Below are 12,864 nucleotides of genomic sequence, written 5' to 3' on the forward strand. Positions count from 1 at the left end.
GGAGGGAACATCACCAGGGATGACTATGCTGCAGTTGCTCGGGGATGCAGGGGGGCAGTCGGGAAGGCCAAGGCAGAGATGGAGCTGGGACTAGCTTCCCAGATAAAAGACAATAAGAAGACAATAGGGGGTAAAAAGAAGGTTCCGGGTAATCTGGATAATGTGGGGCCCCTGCAGGACAAGTTAAGAAATTTGGTCGTCACACCAGACGACAAAGCCAACATGTCTAACCATTTCTTTGCCTCCATTTTCTTAAGCAGGGACCAGAACAATCACCCCCCACCCGCTGGACCCCCATTAGGCCCCAGGGGAGGCACACCTAGGCCAAGGGTTAGTGAGGAACAAGTTAGGGAACTTCTGGGAGGGACTGGATGTATTCAAGTCAGCCGATCCAGACAAACTCCACCCTAAAGTACTAAAGGAATTGGCTGAGGTCGTTGCAGGACCCCTGGCACGACTTTATGAGCACTCGTGGTGCTCTGATGTGGTGCCAGAGGACTGGAAGAGGGCCAATGTGGTTCCCATCTTCAAAAAGGGGAAGGAGGACCTGGGAAACTATAGGCCAGTTAGTCTTACCTCGATCCTGGGCAAGCTGTTTGAGAAAATTATTCTGGCACATATCCACAAGGGGCCAGCAGGGGAGGTCATGCTTAGGGGCAACCAACACGGGTTCATTAGTGGCAGGTCCTGTCAGACCAACCTGGTGGCCTTCTATGATCAGATCACCAAATCATTAGATGCACGGGTAGCACTGGACATAGGCCTTCTGAAAGTCCAGGAAGACTTCGACATGGTTTCTCACCCTGTTCTCATTAAGAAACTGGGGGACTGTGGTGTTGACACCCACACAGTCAACTGGGTCGCCAACTGGCTGGAGGGCTGCACCCAGAGATGGATGGGTCATTTTCAACCTGGAGGGATGTGGGCAGTGGGGTCCGGCAGGGCTCGGTCCTCGGGCCTGCACTGTTCAACATCTTCATCAGTGACTTGGACGAGGGGCTAAAAAAGCATCCTGTTCAAATTTGCTGATGACACTAAGGTGGGGAGGGATGTGGGCATGCTAGAAGGGAGGAATAGGCTACAATCGGACCTATACAGGCTACAGGGGTGGGCGGATGAGAATAGGATGGGATTCAACACCGACAAGTGCAAGGTGATGCACCTGGGGAGGAACAACCGGCACCATACCTACAGGCTGGGGAACTCCCTTCTTGTCAGTACAGAGGCAGAAAAGGATCTTGGAGTCATCATTGATGCCAAGATGAACATGGGTCGGCAGTGCGGGGGTGCAGTCAGGAAGGCCAACCATACCTTGTCATGCATCCACAGATGCATCTCGAGCAGGTCCGAGGAGGTGATCCTCCCCCTCTATGCAGTACTGGTCAGGCCACAGCAGGAGTACTACATCCAGTTCTGGGCACTGCACTTCAAGAGGAGAGGGTCCAGAGGAGGGCCACTTGCATGATCGGGGACAGCAGGGCAGGCCCTATGAGGAGAGGCTACAGGACCTGAACCTGCTCAGCCTCCAGAAGAGAAGGCTGAGGGGTGGATTTAGTGGCCTGTTACAAACTTGTGGGCGGGGGGGAAAATCAGCAGGCACTGGGGAAGTCCCCGTTTCCCCCAAGCACTGCCAGGAGTGACCAGGAATAACGGTCACAAGCTGGCTGAGGGTAGATTTAGGCTAGATATCAGGAGGCGCTACTTCACTGTCAGGGCAGCTAGGATCTGGAACCAACTTCCAAGAGAAGTGGTGCTGGCTCCTACCCTGGGGGTCTTTAAGAGGAGGTTAGATGAACACCTTGCTGGGGTCGTTTGACCCCAGTAATCTTTCCTGCCATGGCAGGGGGTTGGACTAGATGATCTACTCAGGGCCCTTCCGACCCTAGAAACTAAGAAACTATGAAACCAAAAGGAAAAAGCTAAGAAAGAATACTTTGTGGAGTTGTGGCAGAGACAGATTTTCCTGCAGGGCAAGGTATTGGGTATAGAGGCTGGGCACTATTGGTACAGATCCCACAAGTAACAAGAAGGGGACATCAAGGTCTCATGCCTTGATCTCCCATTCCAGGAGGTGAATGAATCCCTAGGCTATTAAAAAAATGAAATTCTAAGGAAGAGCTTTTAGAATGCATACGAGAATCCAATTCACTCCTCTGTGACTCAGATGAAGATCAAAAAGAACATTCTGCATCTAAAGGGGGCAAGCTAGCCTGCTGAGAGACTAAAAACAGTCAGAATCAGGGACACCACCAAGACTGAAGATACTGTGGGTACAGTACCAAATGACAGAACACGATGCATTTAAAATAGGAGGGTAGATTCAGAATCTTTAAAAAAAATCCATCGGTGTAGCATTACTGCATGCCTCACCAGTATCAAGCAGGTCAGGGCCAAATACTGAAGTGGAAATTAAGAGCATGAGTTAAATTATGACCAATGCACTTCTTACCAATGCATACAGTAAGGATTCTGAGCTCACTAGGACAAGAAAGATATTGTTCAAAGAGATTGAACAGCAAAATTTGAAACCCATCTCATGGAGCAGGTGATTAAAAAAAGTCATTTAAAAGCTATAGACTGCAGAGATGTCCAACCTTTTTTAATGTGGGGCCAGATCATGAACTTTTTATCACCCAGTGGGCCAACGAGCCATATTCAAACACTCTGTCCTGGGCCAGAGAGACCCTGCCTCTGCAGCCCTGCTGCACCTGCCTGGTACTGCAAGGTTCATGGTTGCTGCCGGTGGGCAGGGGCAAGGACAAAAAGGACCCATTTTGCATCCAGCCAGCTACTGTCCCAGAGACTGAAAGGGAGAAATAAACAGCTCCACATCTCCATCCCCCGAGCAGTGCAGTCCCATGAGCCGGCGCTGCCTGAGGGGGGCTGGAGCAAGGGGCCACTGCACCACAGCCCCTCACCCGGCCGCCCACACGGCCCCACTCACCGTGGTGCCCAGCCACCTGTGCATACAGCCCCAGTGGCCTCAGAGCTGCGAGCCCAGAGCACGGGGTCCGGTAGACACCGGCTCCCACTGCCTCGCCCCACAGACATCGTGCCAGGACCCTGCCTGCCAAGGCCCCACCATGCTGGCTTCCCATGTGCTGCTGGGGACAGGAGGCGGCCAGCCAGGTCAGCACCAGCCAGCAGAAGCGGCAGCAGAGCCATGGGCCGCTCAGGATTGACCGGTGCAGGCAGGGGGAAAATGCAGCTGAGCCCCTGCCGCTCTGGCCGGGCTCGTCCCATCCTGAGTGGCACACGGCTCCACCACCGCTTCTGCTGGCCGGTGCAGACCCAGCCGGCCTCCTCCTGTCCCCAGCAGCTTGTGGGAAGCCAGCTTCAGCCGCAAGCTGCTCCGGATGGGACAGACCCAGCTGGGTCAGCACCAGCCTGGAAAAGCAGCATGCAACTGAAGTCACAGAATCATAGAAGGAGGGTCAGAAGGGACCTTGTAGATTTTCAAGTCCATCCCCCTGACTGGGCAGGAGAAAAAAAAACTGGGCTCAAATGATCCCAGCTAGGTAGGCATCAAGCCTCTTCTTAAAGATCCCCAGGGTAGGGGCCAGCACCACTTCCCTTGCAAGTTGGTTCCAGATCCTAGCTGCCCTAACTGTGAAGTAGTTCTTATGGATGCCTAATCTAAACCTACTCTCCAACAACTTACGGCCATTATTCCTTGTTATGTCGGGGGGCGCTAGGGGAAACAAGGTCTCTCCCAAACCCTTCTGGTCCCCCCCTAGTGAGTTTATAGACAGTCACCAGGTCCCCCCTCAGCCTTCTCTTGTGAAGGCTGAACGGGTTCAGGCCCTGCAGTCTCTCATTGTAGGGTCTGCCCTGTTGTCCCTGGATCATGTGGGTGGGTGGCCCTCCTCTGGACCCTCTCTATGTTGTCCATATCCCTCCTGAAGTGGGGCGCACAGAACTGAACACGGTACTCCAGCTGTGGCCTGACCAGTGTCACGTAGAGGGGGAGGATCATCTCCTTGGCCCTGCTAGAGATGCACCTGTGGATGCATGACAAGGTCCAGTTAGCCCTGCCAACCATGACCTTGCATTGTCGGCCCATGTTCATCTTGCAGTCAATAATGACTCCAAGATCCCTTTCTGCCTCCATGCTCTCTAGAAGGGAGTTTCCCCATCTTATAAATGTGCTGCTGGTTACTACCGCCCAAGTGCAGCACCCTGCACTTGTCAGTATTAAAGCGCATCCTGTTTTTGCTAGCCCACCCCTGTAACCTATTCAAGTCTTGCTGCAGTCTTTCCCTCCCTACTAGCATGCTCAACTCACCCCAAATTTTGGTATCATCAGCGAATTTAAAACGGGTTGCTTTTCACCCCGTCATCCAAATCACTGATAAAGAAGTTGAACAGCGCGGGCCCAAGGAACGAGCCCTGGGGGACTCCGTTGCCCATTTCTCCTCAGGTTGAATATGACCCCTCCACCACCACCCTCTGAGTGTGACCCTTCAGCCAATCTGCAATCCATCTGACTGTGTAGGCATCAATGCTACAGTCACCCAATTTTTTAATGAGGATGGGGTGGGAGATGGTGTCAAAGGCCTCGCTGAAGTCCAGAAAAACTACATCCACAGACTTCAGCGAGGCCTTTGACACCATCTCCCACCCCATCCTCATTAAAAAATTGGGCAACTGTGGCCTCCTCCCGATGGGAGAAGGCTGGCCAGGTCTGCATCGGCCAGCAGAAGCTATGGCAGAGCCATGGGCCGCTCAGGATGGGACGAGCCTGGCCAGAGCAGCAGGGGCTCAGCTGCATTTTCCCCCTGCCTGCACTGGTCAGTCTTGAGTGGCATATGGCTCTGTGGCTGTTTCTGCTGGCTGGTGCTGACCTGGCCGCCCTCCTCCCGTCCCCAACAGCACGTGGGAATCTGGCTTCAGCCGCGTGCTGCTCCAGATGGGACAGAACCGCCCAGGTCAGCACCAGCCAGCAGAGGCAGTGCCGGAGCCGTGTGCCGCTCGGGACTCACCAGCACAGGTAGGGGGAAAGTGCAGCTGAGCCCCTACTGCTCCGGCTGGGTTCATCCTGTACCGAGAGGTACATGGCTATTTCTCTTCCCACACGCAGCACGTCAGCAATGTCAAGCTGACGCGGTGTGTGTGGGGACCTTGTCCCTTCCCCAGCCCTTCAGCAGCCATTAGGAAGCTGTTGAGGGGCTAGGGGAGGGACAAGGGGTGGGAACAAAAGTAAACAGCGTTTACTTTCGTTTCCTGTCACAGCACCTCAGGCCTCAGAAAATGCCTTGGTGGGCCGCATTGTGGCCCACATGTTGGACAAGCCTGCATACAGCCATGCTATGCAAAGTGCGCTGCAAAAAGTATTTACAGATGCTACATTTCTGGAGATACGGGATTCTCCCATATACAAAAGACATCTATGATGCCTGCTGATTATCAGTATTTTCCCCCTGGTTGAGAAACATTATTAAAACCAGAGACTTGCATTTAGGCATCAGTAAGATTTGAGGGGTAGAGAATAGTAGATGGACACCACACGATAGGCTTCAGATTCCCCTCCATCAGAATATAAAGAAAATAATACTAATATTAATAGTTACAAGTGGAAAGGGAAGACAGCTAAGCTAAAATGCACTGAAATGCAAACACTGTATATTGCAGCTAAGGCAGCAAAGAATCAAATGGTGGAGTGGACAACTAAACCCTTTATACATGAGCACACAGCACAAGGACTATTGTGACTACTATCTATTGCTGGGGTGGACAAAATATGGCCCGCAGACCGCATCTGGCCTGTGAGGCCCCTAAAAAAATTTAGAAAATTAATATTAATCTGTCCTTGGATCTTGTCAAAAAAAAGACAGGAACCAAGGGCAGTAGGACCCAGGGAAAGCCTGGCAGGCACCCACAACAGCAGGTCCCACCCAGCCACACCAGAAGCCCCAGCAGGGGCTTCTGGCCTGGGACCACATGGCTGCCCCAGCATAGGAAGCTCAGGTAAGGGAGGTAGAGGGCAAGGGAAGACCCCAGGCAGAGAGGGAGCCCGGGGAAAAATGGCCTGGGGAAAAGCTAAGCAGGGGAAGCGGCCCCACGCCTGGCCCATGGCCAGTGCCCTGCACTGCAGCTGTTCACAACCTGCCTGGGGCTGTGAGTAGCTGCACGTGGCCCCCTCGCTTGCCACACCAGGCAGTGTTTTCCACTGTCACCTCTGAGTTGCCTAGCACGAGCTCCAGGCAGGCAGCAGCAGCAAACACTGCCCGGTGCGGCAAGCTGGGGGGCCGCAGCTGCTGCCACAGCGCACAGCCCCAACAGGCAAGCCCAGAGCCGGCGCAGGGCCCAAGCTGGCAGCAGGGCTGGGTTACAAGCTGGTGCTGAGGGCGAGGAAAAGTAGCCCCTCGCCTGCTGCGTGGCTAGCACCCCATGCTGTAGCCTCTTGCAGCCTGTGTGGGGCTGCCTGTGCCTGGCTCCAGACAGCCCCATGTGGGCCCCAAGCACTTGCAACAGGGAGCACCAGCCATGGGGCAGGCGAGGGGCTGCTTTTCACCACACTTAGCACCAGCTTCTTCCCTGCCAGCAAGCAGGGGTTCAGGGCTGTGTGCTGCCCCCCCCCCCGCCTGTACTGTGGGGCTGGGGGGCACTGGGAGTGAGCAGGCAGGGAGCCAGTGGGAGCACGGGGCCTTCACTGGTGTCCTGGGGTCACTGCCAGAGGGGCCCAGAGCAGGGTAGCAGGAGCGCAGGGTCCCAACCAGCAGGGGCTCTGTAGAGCCAGGCCAGCTCCCCCCTCTCCCTGCTGGTGCAGCCCAGCCCAGCACAGCCCAGCTCCACAGAGCCCTGTGCCCCACTTTGGGCCCCACCGGTGCTGGCCCTGGGACATTAGTCCTATGATAGTGACCAGGGGGTAGAGCACCTGTCAAGGGGTGGGGCTACACACGTGGCCCTCAACAGCCTGCCAAAACTGGGTAAGCGGCCCTCTGCCCGAAATAATTGCCCATTCCTGATCTACTGGAACTAGCCCCACCTGACCAAAACGCAATACAATACTGTGACTTCAAATACACACAACCTAGGGAGAAAAAGAAAAAACACACACACACACAGATAAACACTCTTGGGGGGGGGAAAATCAAGAAACCTTAAAATAGCTCTCAAAAGTGGCCCCTTTTACTAATAAAGGGATTAGGAAAAAAAAAAAGAAGAGTTAAATCATTTTATTTTGAGGGCTTTATTTAAAAAAAGAGAAAAAGTTCCAAAAGTAAAACATTAGCTAGTAGAAATGAAGCATTTGTAAAATGTAAAAGGCAAGACTTGTTGCTTTTTGCATTTTAGCAGAGGTCTTCCTCAGAAGGCCTCAGAGATTTAGGTTTGGAAGCTTCCAAACCTTTAAAAAAAAAAAACCAATCAGCGTAGCCAGCTTCTACAGTTTTACTGCAAATCCCACAATAGTTAGTAGAGTCATGTATTTATTTCAATAACCTTGGTTTCCATTAGGAAAAAAAAAATATCACACTGCAGAGAAAAATGTTAACATTTACTACAGGCTCAGAACCCAGGAAGTAAATGCATGTTTCATTATCCTTAAACCAAATCGCATGATTAGCAGGGACAGATTCACAATTGTTGAGCACCTGAGGTTGACAATACTCTTTAACTCAAGTCTTTAACAAAACTTTTCTTCCAGCTATTTTGAATTAACTAGGTGTTAACAAAAGCCAAAACCACAGAGTTTTAAATAGTTCTACTAAAAAGCAAGTCATTTATTCCAGTTTAAGCAGGTTTTGCTTGCTTAGTATCTGCAACACCATAATCCTGCAAGTTTTGCAGGCACCAGTAGCATGATCCAGAAAAAGCAGGGGATTAATAAATTGTATGTCTAAATACAAACAAGCATCCAACATTTTTATTTTACTAAACAAAAAGAAAAGGTTCTACATAGTCTTTAAAGGGCATCTGCATTTCTATATAAAAAACAAGAAAAGTACAAATATTTGCACTCTTTGGAAATCAATTTTAACCTCTTTGCCCTATTTTCCATAATGAGAAGAATATTTGCCTCTTTCATGGGCCTATTATTACAGTAAAGGGCCTTCTCTTACAAATACTTTTTTCTTAAGTGTGACTAGTCGCAGTGACTTCACTAGAAGTACAAAACCGGTCTAACTAAGCACATGCAAGTATTTTCATGATTGAAGTCTATAAGGCGCTATATAAGCTTTTATATTTTAAAGAGGATAGCTAAACACCAACATATTATTTATATAATAAAATCTGTTAAAGAAATTAGATATTTATATAAAATAAAAGTTTGCAGTAAACAGATTGAATAGGAAGAAAAGGAGGAGTAATGGGTGGAATGGCAGACTTAGGACTAGTATTTTTCACCACAGATCCCCCCCCCAGCTCTTTAAAAAACAGGATGTCTTAACAGGTGTTGACAGAGGCTCTGACTCTATACAATGTTAGCACTCCTCTATACAATGTTAGCACTCCAGGTACACTGGAGGTAGGCCCACATTAAGTATAAACAAGCCCTATACAAGGTATGTTTGATAGAGTTACAGCTAGCAAAATTCAGTGAAGGGAAAGCAGCATTTTCTCCCGGCTTGCACTGACAGTGTTGGCCAGTCCACAGGTACTGTTTGTCAGTGAATTCAGGAAATTTTAGGCAGACAGCCCATACCAATTCAGCTGCTCATATCAAAAAGGTATATTGTAGCTGTTCCTCAAACAGTGCAACACACTTTACTTTGGGAACCTTCATGAACATAAACTTGGCAGACAAGAGAACCGGCTAACCCAGTTAGACACGGTAAAGCCATCACATCTGTGGAGCAGAATACCTGTACAAGAAACCAATTATACAGGTCCTGTATGTGTTTTAGCTAGGAAGATGAATAACTATACACCTAGGACAGGGGTAGGCAACCTTTTGCTACCATGGGCCACTGCTTGTAATCCAGCCTGTGATGCAGGCCCTTGCTCTTCTCCAGTGATCAGCACTTGCTGTAAGAGGGACAGACAGAAAGGAAACAGGCACTGGGAATGCTGCCTCTACTGCAAAGAGAAAAGAACTGTACACAGCAGGCAGTAGGATGCTGGGGATACCTCTTCTGGTGCTGTGGCTGTAGCATGCTGCAGATTCCCCAAGCTGCTGCAGGCCAAATTCAGCAAGGTCACTGACATGTAGGACATCCTATGCACCTCCAACCTCCCCTGACAGAAGCTCCAATACTTCCCATTATAATCTGTGCAAGGTTGTAAAATCCAGGAGAGGAGACATTTGTGATATAGAAGAACCCCTGAAATAATAAGCTTGGCAAAAGAATGAATACAGACTGATTAAAAGTCATCATTCCCCCTTCCTCCCAAATTGTATGCCTCAGAAAAAAAAGCTGACAGTCTTCCAAAAAAAAAAAAAAAAAAAACATCACAAAAACACACATGTTCTAATGACCAGACCTATGCCACTGCCAAAGCAGAACACACTGCACTAGGAGGTACTTGGAACAGTGGTTTCTCAGCCTTTTAAGACCAAGCCACCTCTCACTAAAACTTTTCAGAATTTAGTGGCATCCCATTTCTGGGAGAATGGGAGGAGTGGGGGAAGAAATCAGGCTGTAAAAGCACAGCCCTGCATCTGCCTGCCCACAGCAGAGGATGCTGCTCAGAGCACAGGGGCTGCTCTTTCCAGAACAGCTCATTCCCCTAATACTACAATACTCAGAGCTCATGGGAGGGACTGTAAGGAGTGCTGCTGAGCTACTTGGGCAGGCACAGGCACAAGAAATATGCATTACTATTTGCTTCATCTCTCAGGGGCCAGGCACTGTAAGACCCTTCAAAGGATCTTACCAAACCCCAGGTGTCGCAGCACCATGGCTAAGAATCACTGGCCTACAAGCTGCTATACCAAATTGCAGCCATGAAAGTGGAGACAACAAGGAGCCAGGTTAGGATCCCCCAACAACCTATCCAGTCCACAACAGTCGCTCAAGTGGCCTATCCTGGCTTCTAGAAGCATCATTCATGGCAAGAATCCCTTAGTTCCCATGGGACAAGCTAAGCTGACCTCCCTCAGCCACCTTTCAGGTATAGCACCTAGTCCCAGCAGTTCATCTCCCACCCTAGAGTCATTTCCTACTGCCAGGTAACTGTAATCAGCAGTCACTTAAATTGTAGACATCTTCAAAATCTGTTGAGGATGTTAGAAGTTATTACAGTTAGACGCTAGACAGTTTTTTGCATTTTCCCTTTTTCAAGAACTAAAATTACACACAAATTACATGAAGTAATGGCAGTTAAGTTGCAAAATCCATAAAGTAAGAGAATATCAGACTGCAACAGCTCTTCTGCCATTTATGGGTACACATTGTATTGCAGCTTAATCACATGAGGACACTCATGTTATTTCCAATCCAATAGAACCCTCTCGCTCATTTAATATGCAGGATGGACCCATAAGTGGATAGATGTAAAACTGCACAGCAAGCTTTACATCCAACATTTTCTTCTTTTTGAATGCTCTGCTTTACAATCCTAATATTATTCTTTTAGATTTCTTTTGTGTTTAATTTTACATGTATAAAATTGCACATTATTTTTCTCCTCCTTTTGACCTCTACTGTACAAATTTCAAGTTCCTTGGAGCATCAACCAGCCATAGTGTTTGGAAGCCATAGTATATTATGGGCTCTACCACATGTAATAATGATAAAAGTAATTAATTTCATACCATGTAGTTATTATTTAAGCATGGTTTGTCAGTCAAAAAGCAGCATTACATCCACTGTAGGCAAGTAGGATTTTTGCAAGGCTTAAAAAAGGAAAAAAAAAAATCTAGATTGTAATTTGAAAGTCGTTGATAGCCCATGCTCACATGGCTCATGTTGTTTCATTAACCGAACCAAAAGAATTAAGGCTAATGCTCTTGTCAGCAAAAACAGAAATCCAACGAGTCATCTCCATGACAGTCCAAGGTATCTGCTTTTATATTTGTCTATATGCAAATGATTTCTAATGGTCTGCAAATCCCGGTGCGCTGAAAGGAGAACAAACTCCAGTAATATAGGCTTGAACAGGGTATAAAACCAAACTACAGAACTCAGTTGCTTGATAGTAGAGAAGCACACAATGACTGCGTTCCAGTGGGGATACAGAACCCCTTTCCATTCCCACCCCCAATTGATGCTAGCAAGTAATCCCCATGAACAGGAGGCATTTACATATACATATGAACGATGAGAAGGGAGAGGAAGGGAGGTGAAGAGAGGAGAAACAGATTGACAGTCTAGCCAAAGCAAACAGTATTCAAGCTAGGGGCCCAACATCACACTTGTATGTATATACACACACGTCTGCGAATGAAACAGGACTGCTATATATCAGAGTGCAATATTTGGACCTAAAAAGCTACTTTTAGATGCCACATTCAATTTTAAAATTATATTTAAAAAAACAAGCTAAAAAGCTAAATTTTAGGAAGACAAGGCATACAAAAAGGTTATAGTTGGCAGAGACTTCCAATTTAAAAAACAAACAACCCCCCCCCCCAAAAAAAAACGGTACCATTTTAAACATACCAGAGCAAAGAGCTAAAAAGCCAGGAGTTATACACGTACAGCTACTCTACAGTATATTTTATAAAATGCATATACATTCTTACTGGATGACAGTCGAGAATGATCATGTAGGACTTCCAGACAAACAGATTACAAATCTCAGGCAACTATAAATAACCAAAAATTAACTAAAAAAAATTACTGCACCTTACTGTATTCAGCCTTTCCTTATATCTGCACCACAGTATTGCATTCAATGGGCAGCAAAATGAGTCATCCCCTTCTGACCTACAAAAAGAAAGTAAATATATTTCAAAAACAAGAAAGCACAGAACTCCCCTCACCCCATAATAATTTTTTTTGCTGGAGGTGATTTCTGAACTTGTCTCCAGACCCACAAGCATGTCTCAAGACAGGGTTAGCATATTTTTAAAACCAGAAAACATGCACCAAAAACCCTTTCCATATTTCGATACAAACAAACAAAATAAAAACCCAGTCAATTGGAGAACTGGACAAACGCTAACAAGCCTAAGCCATCCTTAGACTGAACAATGCAAACATTTATGCTTTCTCTGAACTAGATGAGGAGAAGCAAGAGTAAAACTACAGGGACATTAAAACAATCAAGCATAAACATTGATCCACAAGAACTAAATCATCAGGATAAATAAAGTCTTGATGGTAAAAGTCTAGACCAATGGTTTTCAACTTCTTTTTTTTTTTTTTTTTTAATTTGCAGACCCCTAAAACATTGGAATGGAGATACAGACCCCTTTGGAAATTTCTAACGGAGGTGGAGACCACTTTAAATTGTAAGTGTGGGTATTCACATACTTTTGATCATAGCCATCTTTGACCCCAGGGGTCCACAGGCTGAAACACTGGTCTAGACTATGCCAAAGTCTCTTTCTGTTTTCCCCTTACTTTTATAATTAAAAGCTAGAGGACCACTCATTGCTGTTTTAGCAGACTAAGCATGTTGCACACACCAGGATTTCTTACAACCCTCCATTCCACCCCATTCACTCTCATACACTTCTATTTCAGGGACTCTCTGCAACTCTCATCCCTATTTTTTGTTGAAGGAGTTCTACATGTCTCCTCACACTTCCTTCCTCCACACACTGTCCCCCAGTTTCCCTGCACTGCAAGAGCCTGTACACTCCCTCATTTCTTCCTGTGGAGGAAGCATACAGATTCTTCTGGTATTCTTCCCACCCAAGGCTCCATACCCTCCCCAAATGACACTCCTCCCCCTATCCCCTTATGTCAAGGCGTGTCTCAATATCCCAGTTTTTTCCTGCCCAGACAAGTCATTCAAAGCATCAGCACTTTT

The 12,864-nt window shown here is 47.7% G+C and overlaps 1 protein-coding gene across 17 annotated transcripts in view; it reads right to left on the minus strand.

Annotated features, from left to right (window-relative positions):
- Positions 1–12,864, minus strand: part of PHF21A (PHD finger protein 21A) — a 240,794-nt gene that overhangs the window by 191,645 nt on the left and 36,285 nt on the right. For all 17 annotated transcript variants that reach the window (XM_090033022.1, XM_090033024.1, XM_090033023.1 and 14 more), the window contains one exon: positions 11,733–11,813. The gene's annotated coding sequence lies outside the window, so the exon portion shown is untranslated. The remainder of the gene's footprint in view (positions 1–11,732; positions 11,814–12,864) is intronic.

Source organism: Crocodylus siamensis, chromosome 2, assembly GCF_052110815.1.
Source record: "Crocodylus siamensis isolate JL-2025a chromosome 2, ASM5211081v1, whole genome shotgun sequence".
Taxonomy (NCBI): domain Eukaryota; kingdom Metazoa; phylum Chordata; order Crocodylia; family Crocodylidae; genus Crocodylus; species Crocodylus siamensis.